The 4,703-nt window shown below is 34.2% G+C and overlaps 1 long non-coding RNA gene across 1 annotated transcript; it reads left to right on the top strand.

The window, feature by feature from the left end:
* Positions 1-756: 756 nt before the first annotated feature.
* Positions 757-2,368, top strand: LOC307161684. The gene is made up of 4 exons (XR_013821778.1): positions 757-840; positions 952-1,071; positions 1,200-1,325; positions 2,081-2,368. It is a non-coding gene; the product is annotated as an uncharacterized lncRNA (long non-coding RNA).
* The last annotated feature ends 2,335 nt before the right edge of the window (positions 2,369-4,703 follow it).

Here is a 4,703-nt window from a genome sequence, read left to right as displayed (position 1 = left end):
ATGACCCAACAAAATGACCCAATAGACAGAACCCAGCGGTCTGGATAAAAAAATAACCCAGCACAGCCCAGCAATGATGCTTTCAATGTACTTGCCGTTAAATACTATTATTTGATTTAGACTGTTTAATTTCCATTCACTTCCTAAATTACCAATACATATAATTCAATAATTTATATAGCCTAAATAAAATATATAAATTTCATTTGCTTGAAATGGAAATAACTCATAATGAGCTAAAATTAGCCCAGTGTTTAGTCAGTGTGAGCAGAATTTGGGTTAAATTGTGCAAGCCAACCCTGCTGAGTTAAAATGTTTAACTCAACTTGCTGGGTTACTTTAACCCAGCAGTTGTTATGTCCAATATTTACCCAGGTAGAAATGGGTTGTTTTTAACCCAGGCATTTTTGGAGTGTAGGATCTGTAGAATGGGTTTGCCAAAACAGTTAACCAAAGAAAATAATTTCTTGTTACAGTATAAATTATTTATTTCAAACGATAACCTCAATGTTAGAAATCTGCATGAGCATGTGTGTGAGACAGCATTTGAGATATGTTAAAGAGTAGCATGGATTACTAGGAATATTCCAAGGAATAATTGATTGCGTAATCATCAAAATGCTTCTGGAGAAGTACTGGGAGGGAGACAAACCACTTCTCCAAATGAGCCCCAACCTGTTTAAGTTTTAGATTTCCTTCTGCCCAAAGTGTCCTAAACCCACCCCTTTCTGAACCGACATAAAAGAAACGGGAGCATTATTTCTGTATAGTCACTCAGTTCCTGACACAGGATGAATCTGCAGGTCTCCGTCGTTCTTCTTTTCATTTCTCTCACTGGAGGTACAGAAAACAGCAAGTATTTAAATGCATTATTTGCTAATCATATTGTAGAGCGCTAACTCAATGTCTCTCTCTGTCTGTTATATTATTACTGTTAACCTTATATATAAGGTTATTCTCTCAAGTGTTACTCCTGCACATCTGTTTTGACGGGTTCTTGTGAAGCAAAAGAGGAGACATGTGCAGCTGGAGTTTCTAAATGTTCAACCACAAGGGTGGAACAATCCATCGGTAAGTCCAGTATAATGTGGAAATCTGCTGTATAAGTGATACCACTGGAGAGAAAGTATACTTGTTAACTGCTAATCTTGGAATTGTTTTATTATTTTATTATATGGACATTTATGTCTTTTTTACAGGTGCCTTGAAGGTGGTCGTCACAACTAAAGGGTGCGCACCTGGATGTGAACCAGCGACTGGAACGCTACCAACTGGAGGGACAGGGACTCTGAGCTGCTGTGACACTGATCTTTGCAATGCAGCAGGTATTGGCCTTTGTTTGATCATGTGCTAGCAGTTTCCACAGTAACTTAAAATGAGGAAATTATACAAACAATGATTCAATATGAACAAGTGATTGTTAAAAAGTAGAACAATATCAAAAGTAGTCAAAAATAGTGTAAAGCTATACCTGCATGAAAAGGAGAATCTTATTAATTAGTCTTGTACTTTCAGAGATTTATTGTTTTTAAAGGGGTCATATAATGCCATTTTTGTACAAGCTAATATGATTCTTTAGGGTCTAAATTAAAAGTTTGTAATATACTTTAATTTAAAATTCTCATTAGTATTGTAAGAAAACACTAATTTTACCTGGTCAAAACCAGCTCTGTTTTCTACGGAGCCTGGGAAGTCACCTGTGAAAAAAAAAAAAAAAAAAAAAATCTGTGGCGACGGTTTTGCAATCCGTCCTCTCAGTTTATAAACCGTACTCAAACTGTTCCCTCGGTTTAACAAATCGTGCCCACGGATTAATAAACCGTACCCACGAGTTTCTAATCTGCGCTCTCAGATTTGTAAACCGTGCCTTCAGTTTTTGCAATCTGTACCCACAAATTCATAAACCGTGCCCACGCTTTCACAATCCGTTCCCACGGGTTTGTAACCTGTACTCACGGATTTGTGGCTCGCCCTCATTTTAGAAGAACACCAGGAGACCGTTGTTAACAAATCATATTTTATATTGTTTTATTGAATATTTTATTGTTAATAATATTAATTTCCTTCCTGTCTTGATTAGATGGAGTGTATAAGGGAAGCTTCCTCTTGCTCGTGTCTCCTCTGCTCTTCTACTTCCTGTTTCAGTGAGTCCAGCTGAACTTCAGATTCTACAGCAAAGACCATCAAACAAACTCAATATGATACACAATCTGAATAAAGCTTGGTTTTTGCTCTGCTGTTATTAGGTTTAAGGAACTGAAAATATGTACTTTTTTAACATAAAAAGATTACTGCAATAACACTACCACATGACTTTTATTTCTTCCTTGCATAAAGGAAAAGTTACTAAAGAATGTAATAAAGAATTAAAGAATATCTTTCCATTCTTTTAAAAAGTGTGATGAACGTCTGTATAAAGGGGCTCTTCTTTAAATGAAGAGCTGCACGATTCTAGAATTGAGAATCACAACTTTTTTTATTTAAAATAGAAATCCTGATTCTGAATAGACAACTAAACAAAATAACATGTTCATGTACTAGAGGTGTTAACAATTAATACAGTAGCTGCAATCTATTAAAATATTAATTAGTTTGAATATTTTTTTTAAATCAGTTTTAAATAATGATTCATCAGTCAAGGCAGGGCAAGAACAGGCAATACATACAGACTTCTTTAACTAATTCTACAATGAATCATACAATGACAAACCAGCACAGGACTGCAAACACAAGGAAAATAATTAGGACAGCGAACAAGGCAGGTAACGATGGAGGACAGGTGGGGCAAATTAATCAATAAACAGGTAATAAGATGGGCGGGTTACACTGTACAAAATGTACTGCAGAATTTACAGGAATTACATCGTGTAAAAATGTTTTTAATTGCTGTAAAATGTATTACATTATAGTACTCTACAATTGTTTAATTGTTTTACAGTAACTTTGAAAAAAGCTTGTAATTTATTTTACAGCAATATGTTGTAATTTCACTAAAATACAGCATTTACTTGACAACTAAAGTTGCCAATAAAATACTGTAAATAATAATTTTAACAGTAAACTAATGCATTAGGATGAATACTATCTGAATATATTTACAAATGAATAAAAACTAAGTCAAGGGTGTTGAAAGTAAAGATTTATTAAAACAGGCAGCAAGGCATTGCAAGGATTTTACTGGTAAAACATTTTCAGTCTTTTAACTGTTAAAATCTTATAAAAATTATAGTATCACAAAATAACTACAAATAACTACCATCACAATATTTGAGAATGGATATAATTAAACTGATCTGTTTCAAGAACCACAAATATTACTTAATTAAAATTAAAATGAAATATTATTAATATTTAAGACATAAGAAATTGATTAAGTTTACTCAATTAAAACAATGCACCCCTCCCCCACCCTCTGATGTGAGGGCAACTCAACGGTTGAGTGAGCTCGCGCTGTTTGAGCTCTCTCCAGTCTCCAGAATAGTTCTCCTCTCCTCTCCTCTTCTCAGAGTCCAGAATTGTTGCATTTCCTCTGTGAAATTCAGGTTTGTGTATGTTTTTGTTTTATCTGTATAATCATTACTGATCTTTAAATCATTTTATTTAATGCGAAAGAACATACAGAGACGCAATTTGACTCACCTAAGTTAAACGAGTGTCGCGCCTGTCTTTTCGCGTGATTGTAACGCCTTGCATAATTATTATTATTAATTATTTATTTCAGACCCATGGGTCCATATAAATAACTTACAACATCCATAGACAAAAACAACATACATAGTTTAAAATACATACAAGCTTTCTCTCCAATGCTTCCAGAAACAAGAAAAATACCTTGTTTCACTCAACACAATATTGTTTAAGTCTCTTATGATACTATTTTTAGAATCATTCATCCGACATATGAAACTATACATATACTTCCTCAAGACAGCATTCAACGTGAGTATATTATTAGCCACAAACATTTGACTTGCACTTGACCACCTTGGGACCTTAAGTAAAATTCTAAGAGCATCATTATATGCCACCTGTAACTTTCTCATTTTTGCTTTAGAATATTTACACCACAGGTGGGCTGTATACAAAGAAGCACAGTATGCTCAAAATAGAGTTATTTTCACATCGTTTGAACACATAGAAAACTTACGAGCCAGCATATTGGCTTGCCCATACAATTTACAGCACTGGCGCTGCACATCATCATCATCATTTAAATCATCTTTAATGATGTGGCCTAGGTACTTTACTTTAGTTACTACATTTAGAGCTTTATCATCTAAATATAAAGAAGGAAAGTTAATCTTTTGGTCCTCTTGGGTTTTAACAATCATGATTACACTCTTTTTAATATTAAATTTTATGTCATGCTGCTTACCATAATTTGAGCAAATTCGAAGCAATTGTTGTAGGCCTACACTATACGGAGACATAATGACAACATCATCCGCATACATCAAATGATTAAAAATGCTATCACCTATCAGACATCCAGTCTTACAGTCATTTAGCTCCACAGAAAGACCATCCATGTAGAGATTAAAAAGAAGGGGTGACAATAACCCACCCTGCCGAACCCCATTTGTCATATAGAACGGTTCCGAAACGGAATTACCCCATTGTACTTTTAAGGTTTGATGTATATACCAAAAGAGTAAAATTCTTATAATATAAGGGGAAACTCCTCTTTCTTGTAATTTTAAAAA

This window comes from Squalius cephalus, assembly GCF_949319135.1.
Source record: "Squalius cephalus genome assembly, chromosome: 7".
In the NCBI taxonomy this organism is placed as follows: domain Eukaryota; kingdom Metazoa; phylum Chordata; class Actinopteri; order Cypriniformes; family Leuciscidae; genus Squalius; species Squalius cephalus.
This window is presented reverse-complemented; position numbering and strand designations above follow the sequence as displayed.